Source organism: Pseudopodoces humilis, chromosome 15 (genome assembly GCF_049639895.1).
Source record: "Pseudopodoces humilis isolate 2021_Gansu_Grassland_sample_001 chromosome 15, ASM4963989v1, whole genome shotgun sequence".
In the NCBI taxonomy this organism is placed as follows: Eukaryota; Metazoa; Chordata; class Aves; order Passeriformes; family Paridae; genus Pseudopodoces; species Pseudopodoces humilis.
In genome coordinates, this window is record NC_142214.1 from 18,503,546 (window position 1) to 18,525,646 (window position 22,101).

The following is a 22,101-nucleotide window of genomic DNA, read 5'->3' on the forward strand; positions in this document are numbered from 1 at the left end:
GGGCTGGCACAGGGTGCCCAGAGCAGCTGTGGCTGCCCCTGGATCCCTGGAAGTGTCCAAGGCCAGGTTGGACAGGGCTTGGAGCAGCCTGGGATGGTGGAAGGTGTCCCTGCCCATGGCAGGGGTGGATCAAGATTGTCTTTAAGGTCTCTCCCAACCCAAACCATTCAGTAATTTTAGGAAGCCCTTCGGCCTCAAGACACAGTGAAAATTCTGTGAAATTCACATTTTCATGACCAAGAGTCTTTTTATTTGCTTTACTTTTATGTTGCTGTCATTCCGGTGTGTTTGATGGAGATGCCAGTTCCTGGCTGTCCTTAGGTTTGAGTTTTGGGTTTTTTTTTTGCTTTCCCCTCTCCTTTATTAAAGTGAAATAGGCAGATTGTGCTGCCTGGGGAGCAAAACCAAACAGCTGGCATGGTTTGAGATCAGGAGGGGAGGAAACAAGAGCACAGGAGCACTTGGAGAGACAGGGAGCAAACATTTAGGGGGCAAACCAGTTTCACTTTATTCCACAAACAAAATGGAAGCATTAGCAGAAGGGGCATGACTGATCTGCTGAGGGCTGGGGTGATGGGCTCAGTGCTTTTCAAAACAACCATTTTGAGTGTGCCCTGTCCCTGGTGTGCGCTGAAGAGCCACTCCAGCCCTGGCGGGCTCCAGGAGATGCTGAGGTGGAGGAGATTCTCATTATTTCTTCTAACAGCAATATATTATAACCCCATTGTTATCAGCAGTGCTGCGCTGGAACACTCGCTGAAAGGAAATCAAGATTGAAAAGGACCAAGATGAAGCAAAAATGCTTTGGCTGAGTTCAGTTCGGGGGGCCTGTGAGGAGGGTGGGGAGCTGCAGATGGGTGCTGTGTAAACCTGGAGAAGCCAGGAAGGGATGGCTGAGAAGCAAAAGCTGCTCCTGAGCAGGGTCCAGCTCGGATGGGTCCTGTCCCAGCCCTGCTGTGCTGGATGGGAGGTTTGGGGCTGCAGGAGACAGTGGGATTTACATCCCTGGTGGGGACTGAGACAGAGGGGAGATGAGTGGGGGTCTGTGCTGGTGGGATTGTTCCTGGAGTAGGATTAACCCCAGCCAGCCGGGGTGATGGGTTAAATGTTTCAATCTGTGACAGTTCTGAAGGAGATGGAGACCCTTGGATGGTTGAGCTCCCAAATACCAGTGAGGATCTGGGCACCTGGCAGCTCTGGATGTGTGTAGTGGCACTGAGGTCATTGTAAGAAACAACTGGGAGGAGGAGGAGGAGGAGGAGGAGGAGGAGGAGGGAGTTGTGGAGATGAGGGGATGTCTTTGCACAGCCTTGGAGCTTGGGCAGCTGTGGTTCGTGCTCATCCTCCTTTGCTGGGCCCCTGTTCCAGCTGCAGGATCCCTGGGAATGGCCACAGCCCCCATTCCCAGTCCCAGTGCTGCTAGCAGGGAGGAGAGGCAGAAATCAGGAGTGAGGTCTGGTCTGAGAACAAGGAGGGGTGGGGGGAAGGTGCTTTTCAGATTCAATTCTTATTTCTGATTCGACTGATAGTAAAAAAACTGTACTTCCTCAAGTTTTGGCCATGACAGGAATTGCTGAGTGATCTCTCCCTGTCCTTACCTCAACCCACAAATCCTTTATTCTGTTTTCTCTGCCACATCCAGCTGGGGAGGGCAGGGATGGAGTGGCTGAGGGCCCACCTGGGATCCACCCACCACACTGCTCCTTCCTCTCCATACAAACTTTGGAGATGAGAAATGAAAATTCCTTTTGGAAATGGTTTTCCAAACCTCCTGGAAGACACCAGGGTTCTCAGCCTGGCTGGGAGCTGCTGCTGCTGAGCAGCCTGTCTCCAAAAACTCCCGAATTACGGGTATTGTGAGTTTAATGTAAAGGTGTCAGGTATCTCTGAAGAGAAATTAAGAGAACGTCAAAGGTAAAAACTAAACAAAAGGGCAGACACAAAAAGGCTGTAAATGAGGTGGAAATTGCAGGCAAATAGACAATAGAAGAAAGTTTAAGTAGCAATTTGTACTCCTTTGCACAAGGAAATGCACTTCATTTTTAATAAGGAAAAAAAAAAATAAAATCTTGGAGGATGCTGCACTTCTAAATACAGAGCTAAATATACCCTGGAAAAAGCGAAACTGGTTTTTGTGCAGCCGCTCCGAACGCGCACGCAGCAAAACAAAAGTGAGGAGTGATTGACAGAGTTAATCTGTCCTTAATAAATGTTTTATTTAAATATTCATTTTCCTCATTTGCATTAATTCCTTGCTGCAGGCCGGCTCTCAGTACAGTTCCTTTTCCTGGGTCCTCATCCATGAGGAGCAGTGGGCCAGGATCTCCAGCTCTCCTGGGTCTGTGGCAGCTCCCAGCACGGAGCCTTCCCACGGGCATGGAAGTTGGCAAGGATAATTTTCTCCTTGAAATAAGAGCCCACCATTTTTCCTCTCACTTCACGTGAGATAAAAGCAACAAAAAGGGACAAAACCCTCTGCGAGGTGAGAGCTGCTGCTGTGCGCTGAAGGTTCTTGATGATGGTGATGATGATGGCAGAGCAGAGGAGAGATGGATGCGTTTCCAAAATATTCCTCACAGTTTTTCAAAGGGGAAAAAATGATTTTTTATTTTTTTTTCTGGCTGTACTGGTGTGATCTCTCCCTCTTAGGGAGTTCTGGAGTTGGAAGCCCTGGCTGGAGCTGAGGCAGTTCCTGTCTCGCTGTGCTCGAAGCATTGGGAGTTAACTCAGCACCCACAGAAATCCATGGAAATCCATAATCCTCCAAGGTGGGGCTAAGGTGGTTGTTTTCCATGCAAAGAATTGCCTGGATTAGATGAAAATGCCCATCAGAACTGCAGCTGCCAAGGATTTGGAGGGTGTTGCTAATTAATGGATGTTTGTATTTGGTTCACATGTCAGTGGGAGAAGAAGGAACAATTTCTTCCTTCCTTTTCCTCTTGCCTAATCCCTGTCTGAGCCACACCAGGACTGCTCCCATGCACCTGAGGATGACTCTGGTGGCACCTGGGGCAGATTTGGCAAAGCTGCTGTGCTTGGGATGGCTGTCCCTGGGGGCTGGGGGTGCCTGAGCCAGCAGACCTGCTCTGGTGCTGGGATGTGCTCCCCATCCCAGGGGAAGGGGGATTTTCCCAGCTGGATTAGGAGGATGCAGAGCTGGCAGTGCCTGTTGTGGTGGGGGGCTTGGAGTGACAGCAGAAGAAAAGGGGATGAGTGAAGAGCTTCACCCACTTTGTCTCCAACATCTCAGAGTTGTTGTCTGGAATCTGGGCTTGGCCCGGCAGGGCATGGATCTGATTCCTCCCCACCAGCCCCAGGAGTGTCATTCTCTGGACCAATTCCTTTAGTCTCACTCCTCTCAATGGGAAATTTGTCATTGCCTCCTCCTCATTGCTCCCAGCTCTAAAACATTCGCTGGGATAATATCTGTGACATGAGGGTTTCCTCCACACCTCCTGCTTTCTGTGGCTCCAAATCCCCCTAAATGTGTCCCTGGGACAAGCCCTTATCTTTCCATGGAATTTTGTAGAATAGATTTGTTGGAGCTGGGGAACTGAGGATAAACACAAAATATTTCTGTGTAGTAGCACAGAGACCTTGATTTAGGTGAGAAATCAGTAGCATAAACAAGGTTAAGTGTTTAATTGAAAAAAAAGCCAGGGGAAATGTCAATATCTTCTCTCTAAAAGAAAACAGAATTAAATGACCCCACCAAATCCCACCTTGTCTATGTAAATTCTTGAGCTGGGATATCCACAATTCCTGTGCAGAGCTTCAGGTGCTCTTTAAAGCTCAGATTGCTGGTTTGTATGTGAATTAGTGATAGGATTTCTGTACTGCTTGTAAGAAATGAGGCAGAATTCTTTTCAGAGATCTAATGAGTGCTGGGCTGTCTGCAGCCAGCAGAACATCTTTGTCCTGCCTGGAATCAGGCTCTGTCAACTCTGGCTGTGTTTGCTTCCAGAGATGCCGTCACCATCAAAGATACTCACTACACATGATTCTGAACATGTGGATTTTTTGCTTTACAGCTGTTTCTGCATATCCAGGATATTAAAGGGAATGTGTTTTCCTTGAAGGAGGTAGTTTGTATGTTGGAGTTCTTAGAACATGTGCAGAGCGTGTTTGTTTTATCTCAGTTTATCTTATTTTGCCCATTTGTGTTTGTTTACGGCTTGTTTTTTTCCTTGTAAATCAGGTTTAGAGCTGAAAGCCATTTATAGAACTGAATAATGCAAAGCTGACTCCTGAGTGATGACAAATGCTTGGAAGGAGAAAGGATCTCATGTTGGTTTAGCCATGAGTACCCCACAATGAGCAGGACAGCTGTGACCAACCCAAATGCCACATCTGGAGAAGATCTGGAAATGATGATGGTGATGATGATGATGATGATGATTTGGCATTGAACTACCTGGTCTTAATGCAAGGTGTCCCTGCCCATGGCAGGGGGGGTTGGAGCTATAAGATCTTTCTGGTCCCTTCCAACCCAAACCATTCTGGTATTCTAAAATCCCTTCTTAGAGATGTGGAGAGCAGATGCACTCAATAAAAAGCAGCTTATTAAGCTGTGGGTTTGTTTGGTTCATCACTTTTGTGTGTGTGTGTGTGTTAACAGAGGCTCAGGGCTGCGACTGTCGTTTTCAGAATTCAGCAGGTTCCTTTCTGCTGCTGTGGAATGAGTCAGTACAGTTCCTGCTTTGATTTACAAAATTGGATTTAAATCTCTTTGAAACCATTATGCTAAATCAATTTTTAACATAGCAGAGCAAGGAGGTACAAAGCCTCCCTTGTTCTCCAGTTGTGAACTCTTTGGATGAGCGAGCACTGTATAAACAAGACTTAAACGGCGTCAAGGGGGAAGGGCTTTGCCAAGATAGAATCATGGAATGGTTTGGGTCAGAGGGGACCTTAAAGCTTGTCCTGTTCCATCCCTTCCACTATCCCAGGCTGCTCCAAACCCCGTCCTTGAAAACTTCCAGAGATCCAAGGGCAGCATCAGCTTCCTGGGCAAGCTGTGCCAGGACTTCCCCACCCTCAAAGGGAAGAGTTTCTATCTAATATTTAACCTAAATTTCCTCTTTTTCAGTTTGAACCCATTACTCTTTGTCCTGTCACTCCAGTTCCTGGTGCAGAGTCCTTCCCCAGCTCTCCTGCAGCCCCTTTAGATACTGGAAGGGTCTGTAAGATTTCCCTGGGGCCTTCTCCAGGCTGACCAGCCCCAGCTTTCTCAGCCTGCCTCCTTGTGGAATAGAGTTTTGCTCTTTGTGGCTCCAGCAGGATTCCAGACCCCTCCACTGCTGGCATTTGGGTTTTTGGGTCTCCCCCCAGCCCAGCTCCAGAGCTGTCAAGGCATCAGATGAATCACCCCTGGCATGTTTTGGATTTCTGGCTACAGCAGAGTTGGGCAATCATCCAAATCTGGCAAGGCACTGATAGTAATGAATGGGAAGCTCACGTGGTTCTGTACAGAAAGCAGGGCAGGAAAGCTTTTAAGATGACTCTGTGTGGAGACAGACAGGCCTCCATTTGCCCTTTATCCTCCTCTTCTTTTCCCAGATCCATGCTGTCCCACTAGCCGGCTTGTGAATCAGTCTTGCTGTAGGCTGGGGAGGGGACAAACGCTTTACAAAATACTACATATGAATTCCAGACAGTATTTCAGGCTCCTCACAGAATTCCAGGTTTTTCAGAGCCATCCTTCTTGCCTGGTGCCTGTTTGGAGAGGCCAATTGCACGTCCTGTTTGTAATCCTCACCCAGGAGCTTCTGCCCACAACTCTCCAGGGAAGAAAATCTGACAGAGGACATTTATAAGCTTTATGAGTTTAATTAAAACTTGGAGAATGAGACCTTCCAGAAGACTTTACTGGCACTTTTAAAGAGCCACATCACTGAGCCCTGACCCCATTATTGGTTTTCCTCTCTGCTGGAAAAAAAAAAAAAAAAAAAAAGAAAATTTGGTGTGTTTTGTTCCTTAAGTGGAAAAAGGGGCAGGTTATACTTGACCAAATCTAAGTTTGTAAAACCAGAAAACAAGCACAAACATTAACTGCAAAATAACTAGAGTTAGGGAGGAGGATGAAGAGCAGGGAAGTTTCAATCTCCCTAAAAATCTCCTTTAGGATAAAAAAAGGTGTCATGCATGATTTGGGCAATTTGCTACATGATAAGTCTCATTGCTGAAGAGTTGGGGATATTCCTGAAACAATAATCCAGAGCTAGGGGGGGAACTCAGCTGGAGAAAAAGAGGCTCAGGGGGGACCTTCTGTCTCTGCACAACTCCCTGCCAGGAAGGGACAGGATGAGAGGAAACAGCCTCAGGTTGTGCCAGGGGAGGTTTAGGTTGGATACCAGGAAAAATCTCTTCATGGGAAGGTTTGTCCAGCCCTGGCAGAGCTGCCCAGGGCAGAGGTGGAGTCCCCAACCCTGGAAGGGTTTAAAAGCCATGTGGATGTGGCACTTGGGGACAGGGGTGAGTGGTGGCCTTGGCAGTGCTGGGAGCGTGGGTGGGCTGGATAATCTGAGAGGGATTTTCCAACTGAAATGATCCTGTGATTCCTTGCTTAAGAGCCTGGGGTCCTGTCTGTGCTGTCAAATGGTGTTGGGTATTTCTGGTTTGTTTTTATTCCTGATCCTTGGGCTGTTCCTGCTTCTGCACACCCAATTCTTCTGGAACAGCCCCATAACTGAGTCCTGGGGACTTTACTTTGTTGAAAAATCATGGTTCTGGTCCCCATTTTGGGCCAAAATGGCAACTTCTTTCTAATCCCTTTCTAATTTGAGAGGGAGCCCCTGAATTTGCTGATAATCTGTGATTATTCCATGCTAATCTTGCCATTGTAGAGGATGGCTCTACTTGACACTCAGCAGATGAGTTAATTATTTTCCTTTATATCATCTGCCCTCCAGGCCAGACTTCCCAACAGCTTTTGGTCCATCTTTGTTACCTTCACTGTTCAACATGGATTAGTTCTCTAGGCTCTCCTTGCCTGTCGTGGGTAAGATTATTCAATATCCCCAAAAACCATCATTTTCTGCTCCTTGGGTAGGAGTTTTACCAAATAAATCAGCACTGCCTGGTTATTTTGCTGGCTGAGGGGTGTGTGGTGCCCTTTGGAGCAGGCAGCCCAAGCTAAATCCCAGGATAAAGCTTGGCATAAAAGCTCAGGGTTACAGGAGAAAATCACTGGAACCTCACAGTGTTGCCAGTGCTGGAATATAAAAAAAAAAAAAAAAAAATTTCAAAATGCTGCACTGAACTACTTAGTTCTGAGCCAGGATCCCAAAATAACCACCTTTCAGTTGGTAAAATAAATTATCAAAGTCTTTCAGATCCAAATGTAATGCTTGGGCAAATTAATCCATTGTTGTATTGTTATAGTGCTCTAATCATATTTTTATATATCCCAGGAGCTGGAACTAAGAAGCATTTTGCTGTCAGTGCAAACACAATAATAAGAATAGTCTTAACAAAGTGACGTGCACTTAGTTGACTTTCTGAAATACATTTCAGCGGAAATTACAGATGCTTTTTTACTTTTCATTATCATTAAGGTCCAAATAACTTCCTTGTATTGAAACCCTAGTTTACTTTATCTGCTTTAATAATTATATTGAGGCTCATTATGGACACCTTGTTTGTAATTCTGGCTTTTCTTATTGAATTCTGAATGTGTTATTACAAAAGTATGTACTTTAACAGATGGAGTATATTATGGCAACGTTTAGTTCCAGTTGATCTTTTCTAAAGAGCACGCTGAATGATCTCAGGCTAAATACAACCAAGACAGCATCTAGCTGGATTTTTTAATTTTTTCCCCCCCTAATAGCATTTTCCAGGCTGCTTGGGGGAAAGCAGAAACCAAGAAATGCCACTGGATTGAGCAGGGCAGCTGGAAAAGGTGGGATGATGAAGATCTGGTGATGAGGAAGAGGTGTGGAAGCTGCATCAAAGGCAGGGGAAGAGTTCTCCAGGAAAATATCATAGTTGATGTCAAGGTTGTCTCATTTGCCAGTGGGATATTGCTTTAATGGTGTTCTTTTTTCCTCTCCAGTTTACATAATGAGATCAAGCTAATTAAACCATGTCTAGCTCTGGGAAAAGATCAAAATGTGAGCTTTTTTTATTGCACTTTATTAAAACCTTCACCCTGTAATGGAAGATTATAGGAAGTACTTTGCTACCAGTGCATCTTGCTCATCACTGGAAAATGCAGCTCCTCTTTTTTACCAATACTTCCTTGGTTTTAATTGTTTTTTTCTCCAAGTTGATCATATTTTGGGAACTCTCAGAAGGTGCTCAGCTGATGGGGTTGGGTAGATTGAGTAAAGGAGTAATAATTAGTAGATGCAGTGAGGTGTTTTATGCAAAAACCAGCAACAAAAAGCCAGCAAAACCTTCTGAAAAGTGTTTTTTTTTCTGTAGAGTCGTGAAGGAGTCACTTAGCCCAGTTTATTCAACACATGCCTTGTCCCACACAGCTGACTGGGGGGACACTCAGGGGGTCTCCCTGGACTTAAAAATTATTTTCTTTGCAGCCTCCTTACATTTGAATTAGTTTTTTTCCCCATCCAATTTTGCGTTCCTCAAAAAAAAAAGAAAAAAAAAAGATGAAACAAAACAAAAAAAACCCAAACAAAAAAAAAAAACCAAAAAGAGGGTGGGGGAATAAAAATACGGTAATTTATTTATTTTTGGAGGTTAAATGCAAATAAGGACTCCCTGCACTTGGGGACAGCGGTGGCTGGGTGTCCTCACTGCTGTGACAGCAGCTCCAGGTGTGTTTCTGGATGAGCACAAGGGTGGCTGGTGTCTCACACAGGTCCTGTGGTTCAGCACTGGCAATCCAGCTGCTGGATTTTCCCCTCTCCAGGGTGACAGATGAGTCCCCCCTGGTGTCAATACCTGTGGGTGTGCGTTGGTGGCTCTGCTGTCACCCCGCCAGGCCCGGAGCGCTGGCGGCTCCGGATTACGGGAGGCTTTCCGGGCTGGTATTAATGCAAGGAGCTCTTGCCAGCATTAATATATGACTGTATTAGATCATCCTAATTATATTTCGAGCTGGAATGATTTCAGAGGCGTTGGGAGGCAGCGAGGGCTCTCCCATGCCCTCTCCCCCTCGCCGAGGAGGCGAGGTTCAAGTGTTGCTTTCTCCTCCATGGGAGAGGCACAGCTGTGGTGGGGCTGGGAAGGAAGTTTCTCCTGGCTGGGCTGAATTCCAGAGTGCCTTTGAGGTGCAATTTCCCAACTTCTCCGAAGAGCTCTCCGTTCTGAGCCTTGGTGGGAAAGGAGGGGCAGAAGAAGGGAAGCTTTTGTTGGAGGCGTGTTGCGTTGTCCCCAGCCCTCGATGGGTTTTTAGATGAGGCCCTGCAGAATAACTGCTGGTGGCTTGGGGTTGGTTTGGTTTTTTAATCAGTGCAAGATCTTAAAATATATTAGGGTTAATGAAATCAGCGCAGTTGGGAAGCGCTGCCTGTGACGGACAGATGGCCAAAAGCTCTTGGAAGTACAAGTGGGTTTGCACCAGAAGGAGAGCCGGGGTCTGGCTGACGGATGCCACGTGCCGTGGGCATGGGCTGGTGATGCAGGAGGAGGGAGCACCCTGAGCTCCCACCCTGCTGAGGTGCTGCTGCTTTGCCCCAGGGTCCCGACCCTGCTCTCCTCCCGCTGGAATAAATTCCATCCCGTCCGTGGAGGCACCGTTTGAGCTCCCAAGTGAAATTTTTTCTTTTAAAGAAAGCAGTCCTTGTCATGATAAAAGATATATGTGTGCTATCTTTCCCTGTTCACCTCCAGCAGCCACTGAACATGCTTAATAATGTTTTTTGCAGTATTTCAGTGGTATGAATGTACATGGAAATTACAGCAAAGGCATCATTTTTTTAACAGCTGTGTTTAGTTGAATAACAGATTTAGAAAGTGCAGACTTTAATTAATCTGTGTTTTCTGCTGGGATTTCAGCACCATCTGATTTACTTTTCATGGCTGAAAAGTGTAATTGTAGTTTTTCCCTTTAGCTGCGAGTTTATCCTCCCAAGAAATCAATTTGGTTCTTCTTTTTCTTAAAGCAAACTCGGTATCAAACCGATGGTACCTGGGATGCAGTACAGGTGATGCCCTGGCTCGGGCTGCCGTGGAGTTGAGAACAAATCTGTCAGATGGTTTGCCTGGAAATGCTGTTTTTCCTCTTCCCCTGCCCTGCTGTATATCACAGCAAGCATCCAAATCCCATCCTGTACTCTGGGGCTGGAGGGCAGTTGGCTGACTGGAAGATCAGGGCTGGTGTCACTGGAGAAATCTGTGAGCACAAAGGATTTTTTGTTATCTTTGATACAGTTTTGTTAGTTGGAATTATGGCAGGGAGACTCTCTCTGCTTGCTCCTCATTGTAAAACATTATTTGTGTGAGATTTTTGGTGTAACTCTGCAGATGTTCCTGAAAAAACTCTCACCTGGAGGTGCTGGGGGTGCCTGGGAATCACGAACTGGTGGAAGCAGAGTCAGGGATTGGGGAGCTGCGATGTTTAATTGCATTTCTCATGTGCTGTTGATCACTCATTGCTCCATCACTGCCAGGATCAGTTGTGAGCGTTGTGAACATGCAGAGGTTCCATGGCTCTGGTTTGGAATTTTTCTTTAAAAACCAGCCTTTTGTGGAAATGTGTCCTTGCCCCACCTCTGCTTTTGCTGTGGGACAAAGTTCCCTAAGCTGAGGTGAGAACTTGTGGTTGGAGTTGCACAGTCAAGTTGTTCCTCTCGGTGTCTGCTGGCTCTGGAGAATCCACAGGGGAACTGGATGATAAAGGAGTGTCCTCATCATCCAAATCCTTGTGTGAACCAGCCTTTTCTTCCCTGGGAGGGTGGGCAGGCCCTGGCACAGGGTGCCCAGAGCAGCTGTGGCTGCCCCTGGATCCCTGGAAGTGCCCAAGGCCAGACTGGACACTGGGGCTGGGAGCAGCCTGGGACGGTGGAAGGTGTCTCTGACATGGCAGAGGGTGGCACTGGATGATCTTGAAGGTCCCTTCCCACCCAAACCATTCCATGATTCTATGGAGAAGGAAAGCTGCTCGGACCCTCTTTGAATAGTGGTGTGCTCCCAGCAGCGCTCGTCGTGAGCTGGGTTAGGCAGGAGGAAGTTTGTTAAAAAATAAGGGCATGACTTGAATTCTTGGAGAAATCTGTGCAATTTTAGTTACTGTCAGATGTGCTTTTCTGTTTTCTGAGGTTGGTGTAGGGTGTGAAGTCTTAAGGGCTTTGTATGCAAAGCCCACAACGGCAGAAGGGAAGCAGCGCTTTGAGAGTCCGAGTGGAATTTTAGGATGGCTGCTAATCTCAGTAAGATAAAAAAAAATATAAATCTTGATGGGCTTTAAAACTTATTTTAATTAAGGTTTTCCCTTTCATCTCACCAAAGCCCTGAATTAGCTCCTTCATTCTCCCACAAATACACAGGTCCCTGCTGGTATAGGCACTCAAACACACGGAGAGCTTCAGCTGCAGGGTCAAATCCAGCTTGGGAAACACCCTGTGCCCAAAATGAGTTAAAGCAGGGTTTGGGCAAAGTTAAAAAAGGCCAAACTACCCAGCTGCCTGCCTGATCTGGAGGATGCTGGGGTTCTCCAGTGGGGTCCTGTGCTTCCCAGGTTTATTGAAGAGCATGGGACTGGGAGAGTTGCCGTTACCAGCCCATGGAGCTGCGGATTTGACAGGTTGGTTTTTTCACTTTGTAGAGGCTTGTCCTGACATTTGTGCCTTTTCGTGGTGCTCCACACCCTTGGATGCTTTTGCTCTGGTAATTTTGCTCACTGGGCTTTGCAACCATTCCCGGTTGTGATTTCCTGGTGTGATTTCTGCTAAAACCGGCAAATCCTGACACAACATTTCGGCCTCGATGAATTGGGGGACAAACTCAACAGGGATTTTTCCAACAGCTCCGCTCGGCAGCTCTCGTGCTGTGCCAGGTTTTGGAGAGGCATTTGGGACCACATGTCCCATCCTCCATGGGGTGACCTGGGATACAGCTGAGCCTCCCTGCGCGGGCTCCACGTCTCCTTCCCGCAGGAGCTCCGCGAGCATCTCTGGAGCGGCTGTTCCGTGGGGTGACCCGCTCGCTGCAAAGTTTGACCCAGGCACGGTGCCAGCCCAAAGAAAAGCTGACAAGTAATCAGGAATCAAAGGAGCCACCTGCACGCCACGGGGAGCCGCTCACCGGGTGGCAGGCGAGCGGTGCCAGCGCTCATCGCCGAGCCTTGTTCTCCAGCCCCGCTTCCCGGGGAGGCGGCGCGGGAGGGGGCTGCTCCTTCCCTGGCTTCTCCAGCGGGGATTTAGAGAGGGATGTGAGGGTGGGAGCGTGGCTGTGTGGATGTGCCAGGACACTGCTTCGTCAGGGGGAGAAGCAAAGGGGAGTGGTGAGAGCGATGGAGTTGGGCTGGAGCATCTTTGGGGGTGCTGACGCTGCGGCACACAAGAGGGGACAGCCGAGCTGAGCCGGTCAACATGTGAAATTCTCACTCCTTTGGCTGTGTGCACCGCCAGCAAATAGCCTGGGAGGAAAATAAGGCCTTTTTAAGAGCATTTTTATCCTCTGCTGGTTGGTAAGAAGGTCCCTGGTGGGAGGGAGGCAGAGGGGTGGCGTGGTGTGCAGATGCTGCTGTCACTGCTCACACGCTCCGGGGTGTGCTCACCCAGCCTGGAGCTGGCAGCGCCCCATTCCCACTTCAGGGGTCAGGTCAGATTTGTTTTGGAGAGGGAAGAGCGTGAGGTGTGTGTGTGGCCATGTAATCACTTGGGTTTTATGTTGAAGGAAGACACGTGAAAATCACTACCCCCCTCCAGCTCCACGCTGCCCCACGCCTGTCACCCACAGAAGGATCCAATATATCCAATTTTTGGTCTCATATTAGGATAGGCCATGATAGGATCTTTTTTAAACAGCAAGGGAAATTCACTCCCACCATTCTTCCAGGAGTGCAGTTGTGGATTCAGAGCACTCTGCCCTCTCCCTGCTGTGCTGACTGCAAGGCAAGGGGATGCCGGTCTCCAAAGTGCTGCGAAGGGAAACTCGCTCTTGCCAAGCTGGGCCAAAAATGAAGGGTTTTTATAGCATACAAATGTTACCTACAGCTATTTATACACCCTCCTCAAAGGCTATTTATACCCTTCCCTGCTTTTGTGCTGCTGGCTGGAGAATATCCTTACATTCGATGTTTTCGGCAGCGTGGGATGTTCTTCAGCCGTCGCCCGACTGCAAGGCCCGTCTGTTTCCAGCATCATTCCTGGAAGAAGAGGGTGATTCATGGGCTGCAGCCACTGCCACGGCTCTGGAAGCAAGGTTGGCACCGTGGGTGTCCGTCTGACAAAGGGGAGAAGGGGATGAAATTCCTGATCATAGCGGTGTTAACGAAAGCCGTCGGTTCGTCCGGCCGCACGGGGTGGCTCCTTGCGTCAAGGGTCAGGAGTAAGTTTTTCCCCCCCTTTTCCCACATTGTGCAGTCGATCAGGAGCAGTGTAAGGTTATTTTATTGTTTCCAGGAGCGCAGGACCCAGGCTCCCTGCGGGAGGTCGCATGCTTGGCTTGCTGCATCATTGATCCAGCCTGCCAGAGAAATTCTTGATTCCTCTTAAATGTGGACTTGCACTTAGAGAGCAAACAATCCTTTAACGTTTGTGAGGCTGAAAGCAGAAAAACGAGTGGCTTTTGTCATCAGGGATGCTGTCTTTCTTGATCGCTCTGGGAATCCAAGGGAATGTGCTACCCAACAAAGAGCAATTTTGTTTAAAAAAAAAAAGGGGGGGAAAGGGAAGGGATTGCAGCTTCCTGTGCTCTGGATAATTGGGGCTGTCTCCTCTGCAGCTACACGGCACTCTGGTGTGACTGGGTTTGGAAGCTGAATGGTTTTCAGGTTTCCCTGACTCACACCATGAAGTTTCCAGTTCAGTCTGTACCGGCCAGCGCTGGTGTGCTGAGTTTGGCAGCCACCCCTTCTTTCAGTCGTGGGTATTTGCTTGTGACAGATAAACAAAAATATCTTCATTATCTTTGGAAAAATGCTGTGTCCTGTTGAAACATCATCGCTGTGTCCGAGATTGGTTCTGTTTTTAGAAATGCTGATGGAACAGCTTTTTTTGAGAGGCTTTTCCCGGAGGAGTCTGCAGGAGCAGAACCTGGTTTGCCTTGGTCTGCTGCATTTGAATTTTGCCTTCCTGAGCCAGGGTTGCCTCTGTCACTGGCACTTATTTGCAGCTGTTCTGGTGATCCTGTGTGGATTAGCAGCGTGCCTCGTGCCACAGGGCTGTGGTGCAGGGGGAGGAGGTGCCCTGAGCTTTTCCAACACTGATGGGGCCAGGACAGCAATGAAACTGGGCAGTAATGCTTCTTTTCAGCTGGTGCTTGGTATTTCTTATCCCAAGCTGAACTTTTCCAAGGTTGCCTGCAAGTTTTCAGTGCCACAGGCTCTGGCTCCCGGGTGCTGCCGATGGGGAGACGCTTGTGCAGTGTTTGTAAATCCTCCTCCTCTCCATTCCCCTCACTACTTCTGTTGTCCCCTTTTCCACCACGATGACAAGGAGGCGACTTTCTGTCATTATTTTGTGCAGAAAGAACCTTCCAACTCCTCCTGAACCTGCAAATGGATTTCTCAACCTCCAGCCATCCGAGGTGTAAATGAGATGGGAGCGGGGGCTTTGCACAAATCCCACCTTCTCGCCAGCAGCCTGCTCCCTGCCTGCTTCATTTGACATTTTTCTCCCCTGATAGGGATTTATTTTTTTCCAGAAATCCCTCCCCCCACAAATTTGTTAATTGTCAGCACTGCCAGGCTGACGTTGGGAGGTGCTGGTGCTGTGCAGCACCAGGGGCAGGGACCCCCAAATTCTGAACAGTCGTGATGTACTGTGCAGCTTGGGCAAAGTGCATTTGTTGCCTTGGAAACAAATAGCAGCAGTGAACAACTCAATGAAATTTATGGAATCAACTTCAATAAATCTTGATGATAAACGTGCAAAAACATACCCAGTTTGATGAAGAGCTCCAGTATGCAGATGTGAAGGATGGTAGTAAGTTATATAAGTGCTTTGGCGCCGATTTTGGGCTGCCACGGTCGTGTTCCTATAATATGGGCTTTTTTTGTTGTTTCTGAGGAAGCTGTCTGCTGCTTTTCATAGATATGGCATTTAATTTTAATTTCCAGGGTATATTTTAGTTTAATTGGCATGCTGGATGATTACAGTGGGTTGTTTTGTCTTTTGCAAAGCCTGATTCATATCGAACTCGGGATAAAAATAAAATTGAGAGCGGTGGCAATCCAAGGGAGCACAGAGGGCCACGTTGCCCGCCTCCAAGAAGGGTGCAAAATTTCACAAATTAATTAAAGCAGTTATGTAGGACATCTCCCTAATTCCTTGTATCAGCCTGGGAGAGTTGCAGATGGGGACAGGTCAGGGATTTTGTAGTTACAGCCAAGCTCTGTGGCAGATTTCGCTCTCACGTGGAAAGGTCTCTCTATTTACCTGTGCATAGGGACAGGGTAGGTTTATTGTATCTCAGCCAGTGATATTTTCTGAAATTGATATTTTTCGTTCCTGGTTTGACCTGTGGATCGATGAGGGTTCAGGAATATCAGTGGACTTGTCTGGAGATGATGTTGTAAATCTTTAACACGGCCCTTAATGCACGGAGATGTTTTTCCATTAGTTCCCTCGCCTCTTCTCCGTATTTTCACGATTTTCTGCCGGGTCAGGAAGCACTGGGAATATTTGTTTCTTCCTTCTGTGGTGTGCTGGGCCCCAGTTTTGCCCTTCAGCAGCTGAAGGGGGCTGCATGAGGCCCTCCCTCCATCCCCTCTGCTGCAGCCACCTCGTCCTGCTGGGCTGGGACCCAAACCCAAGCCTGCCCCATCACTGGGGTGTCTGAGAATCCCAGAATGGTTTGGCTTGAAAGGGACCCTAAAGCCCATCCAGTTCCATCCCTGCCATGGCAGGGGCACCTCCCACCATCCCAGCCTGCTCCAAACCCTGTCCAGCCTGGCCTTGGGCACTTCCAGGGATCCAGGAGCATCCACGGCTTCTCTGGGCACCCTGTGCCAGCCCTCCCCACCCTCCCAGGGAACAATTCCTGCCCAATATCCCATCCATCCCTCTCCTCTGGCAGTGGGAAGTCATTCCCTGTGTCCTGTCCCTGCAGGCCCATGTCCCAAGTCCCTCTCCAGCTCTGCTGGAGTTCCTTTAGGCACTGGGAGGTGTTACAGGGACATTTCCACCTTTAAGAAGTTGCCTCCCTGTATCTTTAGCCAATTTCTCCGCAGAGGCCTCTTTTTCCCACCCTGCCCAGTCGGTGCTTTGGTTTTGATGGATATTGGAGCTCTCTTGGGTGGACTGGTCATCTCTTACCCTCGACCCTCCCTTTTTCTTCTCTTACACCATCTTTTCTTACTCCTGGAATGAATTGTTCCAGAGCACAAAGACATCATGTTAGTGCTGTCCTTGGGCTGTCAGTGAGTGAATAAAACCCCAGCCAGGATCCTGCTCCTGCCGTTGTTAATTTGCCGCTTTAATTTGTTACTTGGATCTCCCCAGATTCCCAGCCAAGCCCTGGTGCTGCTCACTATCTTCCAGCCCACAAAGTCAGTGCTTCCCCATGCCATCCCCAATATGTTGTGTGGATTAGGAAAATCCCTGTGCATGTTGAGGATCACGCCTGCAAATCAGCCCAGGTCTGGTACCGGAGCTTGGGACGCGGCGCCGCAGAACCTGGGGCTTGCCCAGGGCTCATAGCGATGGATTTTAATTTATTTAATGCTGGGTGTATTCCTCACTTTGGCTGGGATCAAAATCTGAGTTTGCCTAAGATTTCCTCAGGTGTGGAGGGCTGGAAACCCAGAGGGCTTCTCCAGAAACCCCGGGCACGTGGGATGGTTGCTGAGCTCTGCTCTGATGTTTACAGACCACCAGAGCTCTTCCTATTAACATACAACTGTATAAGACAGCTTGAACTCCATTAGAAGCTAAATTTAGTGACTCACTAACTCCTTTTTGATATGTTTTTATAATTTCATTGTATTATGACACTTGATTTTAAATTTGCATGAGTAAATGAGCCTCTTACTAAGTCAGGTAAAAAGATTTTTCACTTATCTACCGTGAAATAAGACATTAAAAAAATAGTGAGAGGAGAAAGCAACGTATCCTTGACATATTTAGTTTACATTTTTTCCAACTGTGCTGACTGAACATTTCTAACCATTAATGATCCAATAAAGCTGTTTGTACCGCTTTAACAGGCTAAATAATTTCACATTAGGAATACATTTTGTAATTAATTTAGTATTTAGTGGGGGAACCCTATTTTTGGAAAATACAAATTTACATTTAATTGCACTCACAGTCTGACTTGGAAGATGCAGCGAGTGAAAACTGGCCTTTTATGGTTCACCTCCAAATAGGAAAGTCCATGGAGGCAGTTAACAGTAGTGAACAGCTTTAATTGGGATTTCCATGACTTGTTCAACGAATTCCTGCAGGGTTCCTTAAAAATTACCCCTGGGTAGTGAAGCTCCTGCAGCTGGTGAAAGATGAGACCACACACCTTCATCCCTGGGGTTCCAGCAGCTTCTGATGCACTAACATGGATTTATGGGTTGGTTTTTTCAAGTATTTCTGAACTTTCATTCAGCATAACCTTGGCAGGACCTGAACAACTTCGGGATTTGCACTTCAAAAGTATTTTTCCCTCTCATTTCCTGTTGGAGAAGAGACCACCCAAGGCCCTGCTGCCAGTGGGATTTGGGGGATGTGTGTGGGGAGCATCCCTTTGTTTTGTTCAGGTGATGAGCATCAAGGAGATGGCACTGGTGATCCTTTGGTCCTGACCTGGGTCTGGTGATGAACCCACAGGGAGGTGAAAGTTCCCCTGTTAATTATCCAGCTTTTTGACTCTCTCCATCTCTCTGGACACCACCAGCTTTAATTTTTTTGTGTTACTGATATTTTTTCTTCTCTTTCCCCCCGTTTCATTAACAGTGACAGATGCTTTTAATTAAAAAGAAAAGACAAAACAAAATCCCGAGTAAAACAAAAAGAGAATATTCTAATTTGGCGTGACATTATGAGGCAGGATGGCTCCTGGCATCCAAGGTATGGAAAAGGTCATCTTCCACAGCTCCAGCCTTTTGCAACAGTGGAATTAAGTTCAAACTCAGGCTGGTTTTGAAGTCTTAAGTCTCTCCAGGGATTCCTTTCATAACATCTTCGAACTGGATAACACTACAGTAAATGAAATACACTGCACTGGATTAAAGGGTTATTTCCCCTGTGTGTCGAGCTGACACAGAATCCCAACCCTCAGGTTGCCTCCGAGTTGTCTCTATCTGCTGATCCCCTCCCTGCTTTACATAACAGATCTCTGAGTTTTTGCAGGGAAAGTTTTGCCATTATTTATTCGTCTTTGGCGCTCGCGGAGCGATTTTATGCAGCGAGGAGCCGAAATAAAGCAACTAAATGGGAAGGAATTTAACGGGCATCAGAATGTGAGGGAAGCAATGCAGGGAAGAGCAGAGCTGCCTCTCCAGGTCTGTGGTGCTTGCTCTGTAATTTGTACTGAAGCACAAAGTGTGGCTGTGCCTGCATTGCCACTCGTGCGTTCAGCGCGGAGCCTGCGGTAACAACGGGGCTGAGAAATGCTGCTGTGCTCTGAGCTGGCTCTTCCAGCAGCTCCAATTTGTTAGGGGTCATTTGCATTGTGTTTTCTCGTAGAGCAAATGTTCCTTTTGACTTTGAACTTGGTGCAGCTCTTGCAGATTTTGTTGAGGGACGGGCACCCGAACCGCTGCCATCTGCTGAGCTCCAGAGCATGGGGGAAAGCCAGTGCCTTGAAATCTCGGAGCACTGGCTCCTCCAACTCTGTTGTGCCATCCCATGGCCAGTGCCCTGTGCCAGGCCGGCCTCTTGATGCTGGGGAAGGTGTTGTCTTTGAGCTTGGCATGGCAAATCACACTGGACATCTATTGAACCCGCTCTGGAACTGCACAAAATGGTCTCGGTCCTTTGTTTCCCCCTCCAAAACACTGATTAAAGACCAAAATCATGGGGAGCCTGTGAAACACGAAATTTCCAATAACATTTGGACAAGGAAAAGGGAGAGATCTGTTTCTTCTCCATCCCTCGCTCCTCCCCTTTTATTTTATCCAAGGCTGGCTGGGTCGGATGGAGAGCAGGAGTTGTGTTATGAAGTGTTTATTTAAGATAAAGTGGATCCTCCATGTGCTCGATCCATTTGGGTGTGGCAGAAACAGGGCACCGTGCTCAGTGTGTCCCCATGCACCTCTGGATCCTGTTCTTCGTTGAAACTTTCCTTCCACACCAGAGTTTTCTCTGGATGTGTTTGTGGGTACCTCTGGAATAACCACTGCTCCTCTCAGCTAACCCCAAACCCCTCTCCCAGGAGCTGGAGGATCCATGGGGCTGCTGCTCCTCACAAGGATGGGGAGATGCTCCTGATAATTCAGACAAATTTTGTCTCCATGAACTTTTGGGATGAGGTGTCGGGACCTGGGGCTCTGTGGAAGGTGCTCAGCAGGATTTGTCCCTGCTGAAGGGTTTCTGCTGGCAAAGAGGTGACCCCACAGGTTCCTCTGTTTCCAAATGTTACTCGCATATAAACATCCGCACACATTAAAAACATGTGGGAAATGATACTTTGGGGATCCTGCTGTCCATGAGTAATTAAAATCAAAGGTGTTTTTAGATTTCCCTGTTACTGAGCAGTCTGGGAGCAGAAGCAAGGGCAGGGAATTGCATGTGCTGGGTGACTGGAGGTGCCCTCACGCTCCCAGAGCCTCCGAGACATTCGCCGTCTTTCCAGGAGGTCTCAAATCTCCCTGGAAAAGCTGGGACATATTGAAAATATGCTCCAAGCTTTTAGCACTTCCTCCAGATTATTTCTTCAAGTATTTAAAAATATATTTTATAGCACTAAAATAAATGTTAATGAGTCTGCATGGCTTGGGGCTAACAATAGTATTTCTATTTCCATCCAGCAAGCCTGGCAGGGCATTTGGCGATGGAAGAGCTGGATGTGGAGACCTGGCTGGTTTTTTCTGACTCGGTCCTTGATGTCTTGAACAGTTTTATTCTCTTGTGCTTTACTTTCCCTGTTTTGCTAAATAGCAATGAAAAAGCTTCCTTGCTTTGTTCAGGCACCTGGGATTTATCAAAGGCCTCTGGGCAAGAGTTAAATGCTGAGCTGGGTATAGAAAGCGTTATTTAGTGTTATGTTTATACCTCTTCAATGTTAGCATGTATTTTTATATACTCCTTGCGGTGACCTTTGTGTTTTTCCAACCAAGCAGACAATCTTCTTGACTCGGGGGGTTGGTTTTTTCCACTGCCTGCCGCGGCGTCTTCGAAGTGATTCTGCAAACGCGCTTTTTTTGGGGTGTTTTGGGTGTTTGGGCTGGGAATCGTGGTGCTGGAGGTGCCAGTTGCATACAGAGGATGGGAGAGTTGCCATGAGGAAAATAACAGCATGGAAGTCCATTCCTCTCATTCCACACCTTCCTTGTTTGCCTCAGCTGCAATCAAACGGTATTTTAGGGACCCCAGGCTGCCACGTTCCATGGGCAGTGGTTTGGGGGGTACCCCAAGCTTTAAGGAGCCTGCAGAGGAGCAAGGGCACGGAGTTGGTGTGGGGGGAGAGGTGTGGGAGTAAATGGGATGGCAGGAATTCAACCCTGGCACTGTGTCAAAGGCAGCGAGCCCTGCTCGGAGCAGCTGCGTTCCCCGGGACTGCGGGAAGCCAAATGGTTTGTTTGTCTGTTTACATGGATATGTGGGGCTGTGGAGGGGAAAACCACTTAGCAGAAATTCTGCTATTAAAGCAGATGGTGGGAGATTAATCTGGTTTTTAGGGGGGTACTTGCTGCTATGATGACCACGTTATTAATTCCTTCCCGTGCTAGGAGTCCTTCCATCATTCCAGGGGATGGGGGAATTGTGTTTCCTGTGTGCTTCTCCCTCTCTTCCTCTCTCCCTCTCTTCCTCACAAGCTGATGTGGTATTTTGGGAAGCAGAGGAGCGTTTTGTCAGGGTTGTTGTTGCAGTTTCTCTACCTGTGCTCCTTCCATGCCATCCTCTGCTCCAGCCCTTCCCAGTGCTCCCATGGCAGTTCCAGCTGCCTCCTGGCCCTCCTGCAGACCAGCGGCAGCCCCTCTGCTGCTGCTCAAACCCTGCTTGTTAGCCTAGATTTCCTTTTTTCCCTTCCATTTTAGAAATTGCTCTTTTTTCCCCCCTGCCGTATCACTGACAGCAGCATTCTCCCTGACAGTTGTGATATTTGTATGTGTGCATAAAAACAGTAGGAAGCATTTATGTAGGTGTCACTAATTTAATTTAATACAATCTGATCTGTACCTATAGGGGAGGACTGCTCTGCACTGAAAATGCTTCTCTTTATTTTACAGTCTCCATCATCATCGAATACAACTCCTGTCATTCTCCTCTTCCATTCACCTACCCAAAGACCAAATCTGGAAATAGTAACCAAAAGAGAAGCCCACGTCACGCACAGAGCAGGGAAAGGTTGAAATAATTGAAGGGTAAGTGATTTTTATTTTTTTTTCCCACTCTTATTCTGTGTGTAAAGCTACAATAGGAAGTGCAAGACTGTGTAAAGAAGCTGTTGAGCACACACACGCAGCAGCTCTGTGTGCAGAGCGGAATAAATGACTGAAATGCTGCTTTGCTGATCAAAGAAAGGTGAGAAAGTTGCCCAGGAGGGGCTGTTTGGGGTGTTGCTGCTGGTCCTGCTGGCCCTGGATCCGTGTCTGCTCCTGCCTGGGTGGAAGCAGAGGCTCTGCCCAGGTTGGCATGGCTTTGGCTGGTGTGAAGGAGCTTCCCAGCTGGGAGGGAGCCGGGATATCGGAGTCTCCCGCTGCTGAAGAGCTCTCGTGTCATTTCCTTCTCTCTTCCCCACTTCAAACCCCTCTCAGCTGGGGTGGTGAGCTGTGTGTGTGGGGCAGGATGTTTTGCCTTGCTCCTGCTCTCTGCAGTCCCTCAGCTCCGGGAGCTTTTCCTGGAGAGCGACCTGGCGGTGCCTGTGCCGGGATTT

At 47.8% G+C, this 22,101-nt stretch overlaps 1 protein-coding gene across 2 annotated transcripts in view; it reads left to right on the forward strand.

The window, feature by feature from the left end:
• Positions 1-22,101, forward strand: part of NEXMIF (neurite extension and migration factor) — a 152,300-nt gene that overhangs the window by 83,313 nt on the left and 46,886 nt on the right. For both annotated transcript variants that reach the window (XM_088062667.1, XM_088062668.1), the window contains exon 2: positions 21,455-21,589. The gene's annotated coding sequence lies outside the window, so the exon portion shown is untranslated. The remainder of the gene's footprint in view (positions 1-21,454; positions 21,590-22,101) is intronic.